A 17,647-nucleotide genomic window follows, 5' to 3' on the forward strand; every position below is an offset into this window, starting at 1 on the left:
AGTCCAAGAGTGCAGGAGCAGCAGGCTGGCCACAGTCAACTCACCTCACCCCTGGTTTTGCAGCCTGGCATTTTCATACTCAAGTGCACATTTAACAATCTCATTTTCTCATAAAGCTAAAATGTAGTTTTGTGAGGAAAATTTCTCTTCTAAGATCCTTATTCAAATGTTGCCAGGCCTGATCTCATGCCTTTTGACTTACTGATGAACTCTGCCCACAGTTCACTTCATTATAATGGTCACATTGTATTTTCCTGCATTTCTCCTGGCAAGTCACACCCCAAGAATCTCAGCAGATGCCCCAGTATCCTGCATGCCCCGCGTATCAGCAACAGCTCTATTGTGGTCCTAGACTCAAGAGAATAAATGGCAATAAATGGAATTTTTCTTACCGGTCCATTATCAACACGTAAGTTGACCTCTCTCATTATTTCAAACCTCAAAAGAAAAAAAAATCTTCCCGTTTCAAAAGAAAAAAAAAAAGTAGGTGGGTGGTAGAAAGTGCAGATAAAAGAGAATTCCTAAGCTCAGGCTTCTGAGACATGACCTCCTCTTCAGCTGTTGGGTCAATGTCTGGTTATGCTTTTAGAGCCCCCTCTCCTTGAATATGAATTCTCTATTCAAGGACATGCTGCTCTGTATCTAGCAAAGCACCAAGGACAGGCTAGGCATTGAACAGATTCAAAAATACACTTGGTGCTAGTGTTCATTCAAGTACATACATTCGTTTCTAAAGTCTTGTCTTAGATCCCAGAGCAAACAGAGTTGCCTAACAGTTCTCCAAGGTATAGGGGGGAGGAAGATGGCTCAGTTCCCAAGGGCCATGTGAACTATTTTTGGTCCATGTCCTGCCACAAAGCTTAAGAGAGATACGAGATACATGCTCACATCACATTTTGGAGGAAAGCATCTGTGTCTGCTAATGAGCCTTCCCTGCAGTGACTGTCAGTGGAAACCTTTGGAGTCCTCTTAGAAGCTGAAGGGTATCCATGATGACTGACAACTGTTAGTCTCCTTAGTAAATATTTGAATGAAGTTCTGTATGAGAAACAACCCCTTTTTATTTTCAACACATTCTTTTATTTGACTATATTCAGAAAATTCTGCCTCTCCATCAAAAATTAAATACAGATTTGTAAATAGTGAAGGCTTAGCATTTTCCTGTCAGGTATAGCAGAATGGTAAATGAGTTTTTTCTTTTTAAAGAATCTGCACAATTAATACAGTAAAAACTAAGAGCCAAATGATAACCATTCACAATTAGCAACTCATTTCAATGGCAGGTGATATGTCAGCAGGATCTCTGAAGGCCTCATTGTTAGCGTTGATATGAAATCTATGACTTTTTCCCCACATCCTTAAGGATATTTATTATGTAGAACTCAAAAATGACTTTCCCCATGTGTCTGAGAGTATGCCCAAGTTTCTTCCCTCTTAAAATCGTATGTCAACACTTCATTCCTCTCCTCTAACATTGGTCTATCTCCCTCCTTCCTATCACAGAAAAGCTTCCTAAAAAAGTAGATTCTATGTGCTATCTTTATTGTACCCCTGTCATTTCATTAACAATGTTCTCCTATAAATATTACAATGTTATATATGATGTATATACAAGAATATGAGACATTGATGAGACATAGATGTAAATTATAAGCCCATCATTTATGCAAGAAATAGAGCATTATCAATGGCATTGCATTTACTAAAGTGTTTCTCGCCTTTTGCCCCCTACCCCTACACACTGGATTTTCCTGTAAAGTGTCCATCATTCTGAATTCTGTTTGTCATTCTTTGGCTTTTTTATTATATACATACATACACACATTCATACATATATTATACGCACACACGCAAACATAAAATATATTTAGTTTTGTGTATTTCTTACCTTAATAAAAAGATTATACTATGCCTGAGATTCATTCATCCATGATATTGCATGTGGCCGTAGCTAATGTTGCTGCTGAACAGAACAAGTTATATATCTATTCTTCTAGCAGTGGACATGAGTTCTGTGCTTTTTCTATATGTTCAATACCACTACTGTGTACATTCTATCAACAGAAATTTTGTCTATGAAACATACATAGGGATGGGATTGCTGGCTTTTACTCTCTCATCAGCTTTACTACTATATCTGACTAGAGTTGCTAATGAGCTACTAATTTTAATACCTAATGAACATCTCTTCTGCATCTCATAGTATTGATATTACTGACCCTCTCTTTCCTTTTTGATATTCTCTTTTATTGACTTTGATGTCATTTATTCTTGATTTTTTCCCTAGTCTCTCTTGCCTGTTTTATCTCAGATATCTTAAAAGAGCTCTCTTAATTTAGAGAGGTGTTCTTCTGTTTAATGGCTGACATCTGTTCTGGTTACTTATTGCAGTGTAACAAACTATTTCAAAAACTAAATGGAAACATATGCATATTTATATATGTATATTTTATATATGTTTTATATACACATATGTGTACGTATATGTAAATAGGTCTCTATACTTCTTTCTATCTACATATACATGTCTTGAGGGTCAAGAATCAGGCAGCGCTTGGCCGCGCAGTTTTGCTCCTGCATACTGACTGGGGTAACTTGGCGTTGGCTGGTGGGTCTGGTAGGCTCAAAGTATTTTTATTCAAATGCCTGACCACGGTGAAAGCGCTGGGAGGCTGGCCCAGCTGGGCCCTTCTCCTTCAGGGCTTCCCATGTGATCTCTTCAGCAGAGGGATGGGTTTCTTGCAAGGTGTCAAAAAGACAAAGGTATAATCTGCTCGTCTGTGACAGTTAACTTTATGTGTCAACTTGACTGAGTTAAGGGGTGCCCAGGTAGCTGGTAAACCATGACTTCTGGGTGTGTCTGTGGCTCCCCCGGTTCACATGCCTTCAGGCTCGGGCTGGAGCTATACTGGCACCGTTCCTGGGACCCCAGGGTGGGCTTCTCAGCCTTCACAATCACATGAGCCCATCGATCCCTCACAATAAATCTCTTCTATTACCTATATCTATCTATCATCTATCTATCTATCATCTATCTATCTATCTATCTATCTATCTATCTATCTATCTATCTATCATCTATCTATCTATCATCTATCTATCTATCTATCTATCTATCTATCTATCTATCTATCTATCATCTATCTATCTATCATCATCTATCATCTATCTATCTATCTATCTATCTATCTATCTATCTATCTATCTATCTATCTATCATCTATCTATCATCTATCTATCATCTATCTATATCTATCTATCTATCTATCTATCTATCTATCTATCTATCATCTATCTATCTATCTATCTATCTATCATCTATCTATATCTATCTATCTATCTATCATCTATCTATCATCTATCTATCTATCTATCTATCTATCTATCTATCTATCTATCTATTTATCTATCATCTATCTATCATCTATCTATCTATCTATCTATCTGTCTGTCTGTCTGTCTGTCTATCTATCATCTCTATCATCTATCATCATCTATCATCTATTATTGGTTCTGCTTCTCTGGAGAACCCTGACTAATTCACTATCCTCTTAAAGACTAAGCTGGAAACTGGCTTCATGTGAGTTATGCTATACTTTATTGGTCAAAACTATCTGCCTTATGACCCAGCAATTCCTCTTGCTGGGTATATATCCAAAGAAACCCAAAACACTAATTCAAAAGAATATATATATCCCTATATTCATTGCAGCTTTATTTATAATAGCTAAGCTAGGAAAGCATTCTAAATGCTCATCAATAGACAAGGGGATAAAAAAACTGTGGTACATATATACAAGGAAATATTACTCAGCCATACAAAAGAACAAAATCTTACCATTTAAGACATCATGGATGGACCTACAGGGTATTATGCTAAGTGAAGTAAGTTAGAGAAAGACAAATACCATATGATTTCACTTATATATGGAATCTAAAATAAAATTAAAAAAAAAATTTAAATAAGCAAACAAAACAGAAACAGACTCATAGATACAGAGAACAGACTGGTGGCTGCCAGAGGGGAGGGAGATTGGGGGACTGGGTGAAAAAGGTGAAAGGAATTGAGAAGTACAAGTTGGCAGTTACAAAATAGTCTTGGGGGTGTAAATACAGTATAGGGAATATAGTCAATAATATTGCAATAACTATATATGGTGCCAGGTGGGTACTGGAAATATCAGGGGGAACACTTTGTAAAGTATATGATTGTCTCACCACTATGCAGTACACTGGAAACTAATACAAAATAATACTGTAATTGAAAAAATTAAAAAAATGGAAAAACCTTGATTTCTCATTATTTTAATTTGTATATTCTTGACTATTATTGTGGTTGAGTTTCCTTGAATATGCTAACTTACCATTTGCTGTTTTAATAGTTTGTTTATATTTGTATTGAATTTTAAAAAATAATTCATCAGATATCCCTGCCTATTAGGGACATTAATTCTTTGCCTAGTGTTTGTTTTACAAATATTTTCTTCCTTCTTGTAATAACTTTAATTTGGTTAACGATATAGTTTGATATCCAGAATATCAAAAATGTCAGTGTAGTCAAATTTATTCCCCCCGTTTAATGCTTTTGAGTTTCGTCTTGCTTAGAAAGAATTATCTAAAGATTTGTGGCAATACAGTTTGCTAATAGCAGTACAAAATAAACACACCTTCCATAATGTTCTTTAAAGTAAATAAAATAATCATAAACATGTCACCATATTGAATTCAGTTCAGAATAGCTCTATTATAATGATATATGGACACTAACTTGAAGGATTGATTAGCACAAGAAACCGCGTTTACATGAGCTGAGCTCTGAAAGAAATGTTATCCTCTGGGACTTTATTTAAACCAGACTCCCAGCAGCCGTATATCTTTTCCCCTGCATTTAGGCAATGTGTAGCCAGGACAAAAGGCCCCTATCTCTCCTTCTCAGCTTATTTAATGTAGGAATATCCTTGTTTCCAGAGCTCTGGGGGTGACAGTATATGTGCAGAGGGATCCATCAAAAAACCTGGGTTCCCCTCCCACTCTGCCCCAGCTTCACACTAGCTTTGGACATTCTTGATTTCACCTCTACTGGAGTCTACCCTTTCCCCAACCTGACTCTGCTTCAGGTCTTCAGCTGTAGCCCTGTTTGTGCTATTGCTAAACTTACACCTTGGGCTAGAGTAAGTCTTTCTGCCTCTAGACTATAGCCCCTGTTGGTGATGGTCAATGCTGGCAGCTCAGGGCTTTGGCTTCCTTCAAGTTCACCCTGACTGAGAGCCCTTTATCTGAGGGAGCACAAAGCAGAAAGAACATATGCACCACTATGTTCACAGCAGAGTTATCTACAACAGCCAAGATCTGGAAACAGCCCAAGTGCCCACTGGTAGATGAGTGGATAAAAAAGCTGTAGTACATTTACACCATGGAGTATTATATGGCCATAAAAAGAAGGAGCCCTTACCTTTTGTAAGGAGCATCTACCTTTTGGAGAGTATTATGCTAAGCAAAATAAGTCACTCAGAGAAAGACAAATACCAGATGACCTCATTTATATGTGGAATCTAATGAGCAAAATAAACTGATGAACAAAATAGGTAGGGCCAGAGGCATGGAAACATGGAACAGACTGACAGATCTCAGAGGGGAGGGTTGTCGGGGGGACTGGAAGAGATTAGCCAAAGAACATAGATGCATATATGCATCACTCATGGACACAGCCAATAGTGTGGTAAAAGCCAGGGGACATGGTGTGGGGGGCTGGGTGGAGGTGGGCAAAGCGGGTGGGGAAATGGGGGCCTTCTGTAATAGCATCAACAATTTAAAAAAGCAAATGAAAAGCCAGCTTAGGGCTATTGACAAATGCAGTTACCCATAGTTATTTCTCCTTCTGTTAAGAAACTAGGCTACATCTCAGAATCTGAAATGAAGATTGATTCACTGGGAAGTGACCCTGGGCAATTTTCTTTTCCAAAACTCTCTTTGTGGCCATGACTTAGTGAGTGTGTTCACTGACCATCCCCTTCCTGCAACCCTCTTCCTTGAGACGCAAGATGGGTTCTTTTGTTTGTTTTTTTTCTCTCTCTCTTAAGGAGTTCCAGTGAGGCCAGCAGTAGAGTCCTCAGGGTATGATGACAGGAGTCAGGTTGACCTGGGGCCCAGCCTCAGCTCTACCACTTAAGAAGTCAGGTCCTTTAACCTATTTGAATGCCTGGGAAATATTCATATAAATCTTATCTTGCAGGACTGTCATCAGAATTACTGATAATGTATGAAAATCATCCAGAACAGTGCTTGGCCCACTTGTCAAGGGCTTGATAAAATGGTAAGTGTAACGTACCACATGTCTCTAGAGTATCTTAATTCATATGAAGGGAACTGACAATATTTTTCAGTAGTTTCCTCAAGGTCTCTGCCCAATGAAAAGATACGTTCAGGATATATCAGCTCTATCTCAAGGCTCCCAGAGAGAAAATACATAAAAAAAGTCTCAAACAGTGTTTCAGGGCTACATTATTTTTTATATGCTGTATTCCATCTTCTTCCCATTGTTCTGAACCATTAAAAATATATACACCTTATATTAATTACAATATATAAATTTTAACTTATTCCACTATACAAACTGTAAACTTGCCTGAACCTAGAAATTAGAAGAGTGTGTATCCCACATTTTTGTAGGCTACCCTGGGACTTTAATTCTATATTTATGGTGAGTTTTATGACGGAAAGAAAGAATCACTTGAACTTCAAGTTATAAGTCTATGCCTTTAACTCAGGCCTGAAATTCCCAATCAAAATTTTAATACAGAATCCTTTTCTCAAAATAGCATTAGACCAAATGTGAAGAGGGAAAACGAATTATCTGCAGATCGTTTATTAAAACACATGTAACATGGCTCATTTCCTTGAAAGTTGCTTATGTCCCTTTGTCCAAGATCAATTCTCGAAGGTTCCATCACCCCAAAGTTCAAAACATCAAATAAACATATTATTTTAATCATTTCTCTGAGCTCTCACCAGAAGCATGTGTAGGTCTTCCCAGGAAACACGTCTCCAATGTTACGGCAAAGACACTTTGCTAGTTTCCTGTAATCCTTCCACTCGGGCCTCTACAAGGCCCATCATTTTATCTTAATTGTTTGATCCTTAACTGTAATTAGTACTACCAGCTGTGCCCTCTCCTGGGCTTTCTTGACATAGTTAAGCCCATATGAACAGTAATTAGAGATACTAGGATCAATCACATTATCTTTCTGCCATTGAAATAATCGGCTGTTGCATATAAATTTCCCATTACACACAGGGGCAGAGGGAGAGGGCTGATGAGTATAGCTTGCTCCACTATCTGTTGTTACAGTATACAAATTCCTGGGCTGCATAATCTGATAAGTCTTACGCGGTCAATGAAGAACACAACTGGGGACTGATCTGTCTCATTTTATGTTTCCTAGAATTTATGCAGAGTTGATGCTATTATTTTCTCCCAATGTCGCATGAATGTTATATAGCCTTATGAATTTTTAAATTGCATAGGGATCATACAAAAATTTTTCCTTTTCGGTTTCCCAATCTCCAAGGTGGCTTAATGTTTAAACTTGAAGGTTTTCAAATAGATAATAGAGAAATATACCAATGGAAAATTCCAGAAGTAAACTGCACACTGTTCTGAGTAGGGTGATGAAATCTTGTGTCTTCCCAATCTTCCCACCAGGGACAGGAATCATCCCTTTGTCCAGAGCGTCCACCCTGTTCACACTACCCACCCATTAGTCACTTAGTAGCCCTCTTGGTTATCAGATCGACTGTCACAGTATCCTCAGTGCTTGTGTTTAAGGAACCCTTATTTTACTGAAAAATTCTACATTCATATAACTTTTATTATAGTATGTTGCTATAACTGTTCTATTTAATTATTAGTAGTTATGGTTAGTTCTTGCTGTGCCTAATTTATAAATTAAATTTTATCATAGGTATGTATGTATATGAAAAAATATAGTATATATAGGGTTTGGTACTATCCAAGGTTTCAGGCATCCAGGGGGCTCTTGGAACATATCCCCTGCAGATAAGAAGGGGCTGCTGTACCCAGAAGTGTAATTGTTGGGTCATACAATAAACATATCTTCATATTTAGTAGATAATGGCAAACACTATTATGAAGTGGTTGTACCAATATACTCACATTAGTTGTTTATAATGTTTTAATAAAAATATAAGTAAAAAGAATAGAACTGAAATCTAGCAAAATAAACCAGTTGGGGAACCCTATGGGACTTTTTATGGTTTATGTTCGTTTGCTCCCCCGATCACTTCTTTCCTCTTTATTTCATATGATCCAGAGAAACAATCTGATTTTGTCCAGTCTTGGGTCATATCAGCTCCCTGTTTATTTCCCGTTTGCTCTTCTCATTCCTAGGTTGTCTGTGACAAGGGAAGTGATCTATCTACTCAGTGCCTTGCTCCCCTGAGGCGCCGCTCGCCCAATTACCTGGACTCTTTGGGAACATACAGAGGGGTGTTAAAAAGGGCGGAAACAGGTAGAGAAGGGACATAGACAGAATTATTTTTGGTTTTAAAGATTTTTCTGCTATTCACAATAATAAGATACAAGGCTGTGCAAAGTTTTCCAAGTTTTGACAGTTACCATACCAGGACTGCAGTTTCTTACTCTCTTCCTATAGAGATTTGGAGCCCCACTTAACTTTTAATCTCTTTTTTTATATCTGGAAAGTAAAGCTAACTGCTGAGATAAACCAACCTCCACATTTTAGTAGTCTCAACCAGGTGGCATGCATTTCTGAGAACCTGCAACTGGGCAACATCCATGTCACTAGGTATTCAGCCCACTTGAGAATGGGTCTCACAGCTTCCTCTACTGTTTTGAGGTCTCTCTGGCAGGTAGACCCATTTTTGGAAAATTCAGAAGATTTTCATGGTGTGGGATCTAAGCTTCCAGCTTTCAGAGGCCATTGATTCTATTCATTGCGTTTATATGAAACAACATACTCCTGCACTGCTGAAACATGACTGTGCAGCTACTTGACACGTGCACACCAAGTTCCAGTCACATCGTGCACAGAGGACGAGTTATAATGAATAGAATCAACATCCTCGATGGGCTGGAAGCTCTTACCCCAAACTGTAACAACAGAGTGAGTACTTTTGGTTTGTTTTTTCCATAGGAAGAAAAGTATACAGAACTTCAGGCAATGAAAGGTTAATCCAAGAGAACTGAATCATTAAATTATTATGACTATAATCACAGTGTCATCGTATTCCTAAAGTGACAGTGAAAACGACATACACATGCCTTTACCATTATAATATAAGTTATTTATCAGAGGCTGATCTTTATTATCCATAGTACTCAAGATGTCCTTCACTCAGCAGAACACAGAAGATTTGTAGTTTTGATTTAGAGCACTTAGGATACATAGAAGCAAAATGCTGTGTGTGTGTGTGTGTGCGCGTGTGTGCAAATGGTTAGGCCCATCACCTGTATGCGTGGGTTCACACAGTGAGACTGCATCTCAAAGATTCTTTTAGCTGTTGATTCAGTAGGAACAGAAATAATATTGAAAACGGCTTCTGTTACAATGGGTCTACAAACATAATTTAATTACATACCTAAGAACTTATTCAATCCCTGTTATCGTAATCAGGGTTTCACAATCGAGACAAAGAAAATGAATTCTGCAGTTTCAAAAAGTGGCACAAAACATATTTATCATTATTATATTTCATGAAATGGGAAAAGAGGAGAAAAATTTGCTTTTATAAACTTTATACTACAGCTAGGAAGTGCCAAGTATGAATCAAAGGCTTCAAACCTGTAATTTTTATTAGACACCAGTAGATGGCAGATTTATTTACTTTATCATTGGCTTAGCTGTACCTTATTTCTTTTCTAGTGAACAAGGAACACAAAAATCTTAGTTTCATCATCTATTGAATGCATTTTGACAAATTATAGCTGTACTTTTATGGAGCCTGTTCACAACAGTTTTCCCAAATGGACGGTGGGAATATGGAGAGAACGGCTCAGCTGGGAACCGAGATGGGTCAGGGGTACGCCTGTAAGACGCCTCTTGCCAGGGTTTCATTGGCAGGGGTGTTCCTGGGGGCTAGTGTTAGCTGGAAGGATTTTTTTTTTTTAACCAAATAGTAATTTATGTAAGTTTCCAGGCAAGGAAAATAAATAAAATTGAAATCAATAGGACAGCTGAATTCAAAGACTGAGAAAAATTAGACCAAGTGTCCAAATGGAAACCAGACGACCAACCCATAGTCAAGCAGATTGTCAGAAATCAAGAACATTATAGACTGGAGCCCAGGTGAGGTCAAATCCAGGGTCAAGATAGCTAATAAATCTTATAAATTAATATTTGTAAATTAAAAGACAGTTTATTAAGAATTATCTCATGGCTCATGGACATCCTTTATTTCAGCGGTTCTCGACCCTGCCTCCACTTTAGAATTCCCTGAGGAGTTTCAAGGGAGCTATCCAGTGGAGTCCACTCCAACCTAATTAGTTGAAATTCCTGGAGATGAGCTCTAACATTAGAATTATCTGAAAGCTTTGCAGGTATTTTGAATGTTCAGCCACAGTTAAGAACTATGCTGTCGAGGCTGTTCCCCTACTTTTCATTCTTCTCTTGTCTTCCTTCTTTCCCTCTCCTCTGGGCTTGGCTGAAAGATTACCTTCTCAATGTAATGGAAGGAGTTAATTGGAAGCCTCTGTTTTTATTGAAGCTGCCAGGCTATATTTCCTGTGAAAAAAAACAAACTGGCTTGGTCCTGACAGCAGCTGTTTTACCTGTTTCTCTGAATCAACAGATAAATAAAGGTACAAACATACTAAAACGGATAATAGACAGTGTTATGCCTACAGGCACGGAGTGGTTTTAAGATACTCAACTGATTTAGGTTTGTTGATGATAATGTCTTTAACAAAGAGATGCTAAGTTACGATGGCCAGGAACCGCATGGGCAAGTTTGCCATTTCCAGTTGGGAGCACTATGCGCAATGCAAGTCGTTTGCGTTTATCTTTTTATCACTTGAAGCCAGCCAGATTTAAGCTCTTTAGAATGGACTTTAGAACTGATTACCATTAGGTACAATGTTAAGACATGAATAACTGTAAAGGCACCAGGAGATGTAGCAAAAATGAAGTGCCCTGTGCCATGGCCTCTCTGAATGCTATTTCACCTGCAGAGCTTTGTGCTCCACAAATATCTGCTGGATACTGTACAGTGATGACATAGTATTTGACTACGGACAATTCTGAATGAGTATAACACTGTATCACAGATTTGGACGAAAAGGCAGTTTATTGATCTCACATGTCTGAAGCCAACAATGTGATAGCTTTTTCATTCCAGAGGATGTCTGTCTGTCCTTCTTTGTGGGATAACGGATTTGGTCATTTTTAAAATATAATTTCTGAGCATATTATTTTGCACAATTAAACATCATACACATCTTCCTGCTTTAAGGCTCGTTCAATGTCCTGCTAATGGAGAGTTTCTCCTACTTCTACAGCAGTGTCCCCAGGGTGAGAGCCTAAGCTGCACAGTGTGATACATTTGTCCGTGTTTCGACTTGGACAGATCTGTCCATGTTTCACTGCATCAGCCAGCCGAGAACTGATTTACATGGTGAGCTACATAGTTTACAGGAACGACATCTGACTCGAGTCTGAAGTGCATATGGGCCTCCAGGCCTAAGAATATCGAAGCTACAGTAAAAAACAAAAGGGTCTAACCTTCACTGCAAGGCCCTCCAAGGGGAACGACCCGTGCAGTGAAGGGAAGGGACAGCGGATGGGGCACCAGAGCCTGATACATCCGGTTTGAGACACTGAGACTATCCTTCAGCCTCCACTCTGGTGTCAAAGCCAAAATCGCACTGACAGGTTTAAACAGGTAAGGAAAATTGTACTCAAGACTATTGCAACAGGGCAGAAAGGCTGAACGCAACTACACCGAGACAAAGGGTGGGAGAGGTTTTTGAGCACTGGGGTGAGCTAGTGGACAAGTACAGGTGGACGTTAAGGGGTAGGCTGATCAATGGGCTGTGTTGAGCACACTGAGTTATTCCTGAGGTTACAAATGTTTTTCTCTGCTCTTAGACCATCTGCGTCCAAGTTAGGCTCCTAGTGTCCCACAGATTTTGAGAGATAGGGATATCATCTCCTTCACTGTTTACATTCCAAAGAGATAGTTCCCAGGTCCTTGAGAAAGACATTTTTCTGAATTGTAAAACATGCAAGAGGTTGGGAGGCTTACATGCGTTTCAAAGCAGAAGAGAAAGAATTTACAATTGCAACATTTCTAAAGTGAATACTCTAATAAAAGGGAGGTCAGGGATTTAGAGTCAGGAAAAAGACCTGTGCAAAGTTTAGTCAAGCTGAGGGGAACATTAGGTCATCTTTGCCACTGGACTAGAGCTGAAGTCTTAAGGGGAGGTGACCTTAATAAAAACTGATTCAAATAGAAAGTGATGTCACGAGGGTTCCTGTAATAACACGGTGGCCTGGGGCCGTGCTGGGAGGGCATTTCTCTCTGCCATTGCTGCACAGTAATTGTTGAGTAGAAAGGAGAAAAGCCTCCGTTAGGGCCAATGAAAAGCAAGGTTTTGTGAAAGATCAATGGGAAGTAATGGTGGAGCTGACGACAAGAAGCATTCCTGCAGCAGCACCTTGCTGGGGAGTCACTGGGGAGTCTCGTGCGGTGTTAAGCACAGAAAATCACCCGAAGCAACAGCAGATGGCAATTACTTCTCAGGGGCACATGTGAACGCCCCATGAGCCATTCTGGGGTCAGAGGAAAGTATTTGGAGGCGGGTCTGGTTTCAGTGACATTGTGGAGAGAAGTCATCCTAGGGACTCGCCTTATTTTTCTTCTGATAGCACTGTACCTTTCAAATTGTAGTTTTTGGTGTACTTTACTGAAAAATAACACACTTATTTCTATTATTCAAATCAAAATTCCAATTCCAGTTTTGCCACTCACTCACCTATGTGATCTTCAGCAAGGTACTCAGATTCCCTGTGCTGGAATTATATTTTTTCTTCTGTGAAATAAGAGCAAAAATACAGCGCATCATTAGTGTAATGATTAAATGTATAAAATGCATAAAGCCCAGTGTCTGGTACATGAAAAACTCCCTAAAAGTGTAAGTCCCTTTCCCTCATTGCATTTTTATGAATGTGCAGAGATGATAAAGTATCAAACATGTTAAATTATCTCAGTACTCAATAATTCAATTGATATTGAAAATTTGACTGAATTATTTGCTTTCCTTAGATGGTTTCTGAACAGAAAGCGTAGAGACTTGAGAAAGTCTTCAAATTATTAAAAATGCTTGAAACCCTTGGCCTCAATGACTTGGATAATTTGGATAAAAAAAGACATAGCATTTTCTTAGCTAAATGGCCTTGATTCTTTGATCTATTTTGCATGTTTAGACATAGCTAACGAGTCAGAAGAACTGGAACAAAATGACTGTAATTTGCAACTAAAGTGTAACTAAATTAGTTCTAGTAACAACTTTTGATAAGGGGAGCTTTCATCATGCAATAAAGCTCTAATATATTAACAAGAAATCTCCTTAACTTTCCTCATGCTTTACTAAATGGATAAGATACTATGATGTATTGATGAACAGTACCTTCAATTTTATTATGTCTAACTTAAGGAGCACATATAAAAATATGTAATCTAAATGTAGGATTTACAAACATTTTATGCCATTAAAAATAACATTAATAAAAAGTTAATATGAAAAAAGAGACACTTTTCGTGTCTCTCTGCAGGTGAGTATGCATACATGGGGCTGTGGGGTAGGAGCTGAATCAAGCTCACCGAGCTTCTCGGATCTATGCAGCAGGGAAGCATTTGAATTCTCCCCTGTCCCTGGTTCTGTGTAGCATCTGTTTCAGTGGGATTATTTAAAAAAAATTTCTCCAGGTAATTAGTTTCATGTGAGTATGCTTTTCCCCAGCATCCCTAGAAAGATCTTAAATATCAGTATCTCATATTTTTGACCACACAGATCCAAGAAGATTGATGATAAAAAATGGCCACATGGAACCTTACGTAGGTGTGCTGCTGTTCCTGAGCATTTCTTATTTCTAACATCTGTCTCCCAAAGCCCATGCGCCTCTTCTGTATCTATCAGTACCCTATATGCTTGTGTTATAGGCAGAAGGGTGACCCCCGAAGATGTCCACATCCTAATCCCTGGAAACTGTGATGTTACCTTGCATGGAAAAGGGAGTTTGCAGATACGATTAAGGCTGAAGGCCTCAAATTAGGAAGATTATCCTGAATTATGCAGGTGAATCTAACCTAATCCTACAATTCATTAACAGTGGAAAACCCTTCTGATCTGCGGTCAGAGAGAGAAGTTACCACTGGAGAAGGGTCAGAGAGAAGTAACATTTCTGGCCTTGAAATGGAAAGGGAGAGTGAAGGGATGTGGAAGCTGGTGCTAAGGAAAACAGGCAGCCTCTAGAAGCTGGAAAAGGCAAGGGGACAGGCTTCTCCCTGCAGCCTTTAGAGAGAAGTGCAGCCCTTGTGAAACTGTGATGTGAGCCCAGTGAGACGGCAGCTGACTTCTGACCTGCAGAACTCTAAAATAACGAATGTGCACTGCTTTAAGGCACGAAGCTGGTAGTAACTTTGACAGCAGTGATAGGAAACTGGCACATCTTGGGTCCACATGCACAACTTTGATGTAAGCTAGGTGGTAGGAACAGGACAGACGGGCATCCTGCTCTACCATGCAACTTGAGGTGCTGCCGCTTTCCTGGAATCCCACCGAAGATGCTGAGTTCAGCAGCCTTCACCCATTCCGGACACATCTTTAACATGGTATGTTCATCAGCTCTTTCCTAGAGCCAGCCTTTGCAGACAACATGCCTTCCATTTTGTGTCTGTGTATGAGACCTTTCTAAACAGAACCGCTCCAACTGTCAGGCTATCTTCACATATTTCGAAGGCTCTACAGATCATGTGGTTACCACCAGCTACTTAACCTGCTCACTCAACCTGTATTTCTCACCACTGAAGCGCTTCCTCATTTAGCTGAGGGAGAGGAGAACCTAATCCGTTCCTTCTCTCTCTATTCTTACGGACTTCAATATTTCCCGACTTATTGCCTCTTGAGGCTATTTCAGCCAAATCAGTCCACAAAGCCCTTCTATATACTAAGTCCCACAAGGACTGCAGGGAGTGGAGGTGCTTCTGTTACTAGTTTATAACAGAAGTGCAGGTTTCTTATTTTCTTTCAATCCACCTTTATATCTGTGAAATAGATATTTTGGTTTCTTTCCCCCTTAGTTTACCTCCCCAGTTCCTATCACATAAATCTTTGCCTTTACCTGTTTATAACACAGAGCTAAAAATAGATTTTGCTCATATGTGTTATGTGCATGTGTATGTGTGCCCACATGTATTTATTTAATAGAAATTTAGATAGAAATTGCTATTTGATGTCATATACATACACATACACACATATGTTAACCTGAAACAAAACAAATTAGAAGTAAAACAATGAACATTAAATAATTTTATTTTCATTTTTCTCTGTAGGCTGATAGGTCTTGAGGTCTTGAGGGAAAATGAGCCTGTAAACTGCTAACATTTTGAAAGTCTTTTGTTAGTCGAGGTTGTGGTTGTCAGTCCTCACTGAAATTACACCATATATTCTGATTTCTAGCTTGTATGTGGTTCGCATTATGAATGACAAAAGTCTGCTATTTGATGCCTACTCTATCTTCTGCCCATTAAATAATTCATTGCATAAATATGCATTGCCTAAAAATTATATGCCACACATCATCTGAAGAGAATGTAGACAAACATCTTTTATCTTAATCCAAGTTCAGGAAGAATAGGCTGGTAAGGAAGTGAGTCAATGGTATGCTTATCACCGGTCATTGATTTATTGAACCTTTTTACTATTTAAAAAGCACCTGAGCTCCCCCTGTCTCTACCATTTCCCACCCCTGCTTTCACCTCTCCAATATTCCTCCTCTACTATCTTTCTTACACATATCCTAAAATAAATAAAATATTTCTTATAGATAAACTCAAATATTGGTTTAAACAAAAGCTAACTATCCTTGTAGCTGTAGAACTGTATGTAACTCGGAACGAGCATCACCACGTAAGGAACTGGAAGATGACTCACAGCAGGCTGGATGCAGACATATCTTTGGGGACAAAACTTTGGCTATAATGAGAAATTTGGAGCAAGTTAAAAGAAATTAAAAGGAGCTATTGCAGAGAGCAGATGGTGGTCCAGGGGGTTTTGTGATTTTTAACATAAATAGTTCTATGAGGCAAGCATCCAAAGCAACCAAGCCCAATTCCTTTTGAATTGCACCCCAGGAACAAAAAAATATAGGCATGAAAATAGTCCATGTTACTAAGAGACAATTCAGAAACAGCTCTTTTTACCCATTCTAAGTTGATTAAAGTAGGAACGTATACTAGGAAGGGGCAACACATGACCACTAAAAGCTCTTGTTATGGTACTTATGTTTGTATTTTTTGCATCATAACCCATGGAACCAGCTGTATTTAACTGTTTGCTATATATCCCAGTTAAATAAATTGTGCTTTCTTGAGTGCTAACTACTCATGGACATGTTCTGATGACTCTGGGGTGAATTCACCCACATCAGTGAACACAGTAATAAGCCAGACGCTCTATGCTATGTTCTAGTGGCATTAAGATACCGAGCGCATGGCATTCCAAATCTTTGTAAGCAGCAAATGCAGTCGACCGGTATTATCCTCCAATTGGAAGATAAGCGAAAAAAGTGAAGTTTTTGGGACCATTTACATACATGCACACAAAATCACTGCATATGTGTGTGTGTGTGTATATACCCATATATACATATATATATCTAAATATATATCCAAGTATATATATTTTATATATGCATTTTGTAATGACACACGGCTTTATAATCGTGTACTTTTTTCCAGCTTTACTAAAAATTACAAGTGGAGAAGGCAGACTTTGGAATGATTCCAATGTTGGGGTTTTGTTAGTCCTAAGCCATAATGTATTCAGGGTTCATGAAATAGTTTTTCAAATGACCAAGCTTCAAGTCTAGGCCAACAATGGAAGATCACCCAAGATGGATGGGATATAATGGTACAAAATGAGGAGAAAAGAGGGTTTCAAGTCTCAATGAGGTCAAAGTAAGATTAGGAGTGAAAGTAATAGGTAGACAAAGCACCAGGAGAACCAACAGGGTCAGCATTATCATGGAAGCTCAACATTTCAAAGGCGGGATCATTTTGGTTATAAATGACCAAACCGAAGAGTAGAGGTCAATGATTAGGTCGGCATATACTCACATGGGCTCTGAAATCACTCAGAGTTATGACACAGTTGGGCTGGATATATGGAATGAATCATGGTAGATAAGTCTTCAAAAAATGTGGAGTGACCATGAGATCTGAAATATCAGGGACAAAGAAGAGGAAGCATCGCTCAGTGACATCCCAAAGAGCTGAGACCTGAGAGAGAGTAGACCAGTAATTACAGCAAACAGCTTTGTGGAAAGAAGGGGATCCTCTCTCATTTTTCTGACTTGCGGAGAGTGTGAGAATGGTTAAGTTTCCTTGG

At 38.8% G+C, this 17,647-nt stretch overlaps 1 long non-coding RNA gene across 1 annotated transcript in view; it reads right to left on the reverse strand.

Annotated features, from left to right (window-relative positions):
• Positions 1-17,647, reverse strand: part of LOC107546568 (uncharacterized) — a 453,940-nt gene that overhangs the window by 20,381 nt on the left and 415,912 nt on the right. Inside the window, exon 6 of the long non-coding RNA XR_015715445.1 lies at positions 13,010-13,066. This is a non-coding gene — a long non-coding RNA (uncharacterized LOC107546568). The remainder of the gene's footprint in view (positions 1-13,009; positions 13,067-17,647) is intronic.

The sequence above is a fragment of the Miniopterus natalensis genome, chromosome 12 (genome assembly GCF_054644295.1).
Source record: "Miniopterus natalensis isolate mMinNat1 chromosome 12, mMinNat1.hap1, whole genome shotgun sequence".
NCBI lineage: Eukaryota > Metazoa > Chordata > Mammalia > Chiroptera > Miniopteridae > Miniopterus > Miniopterus natalensis.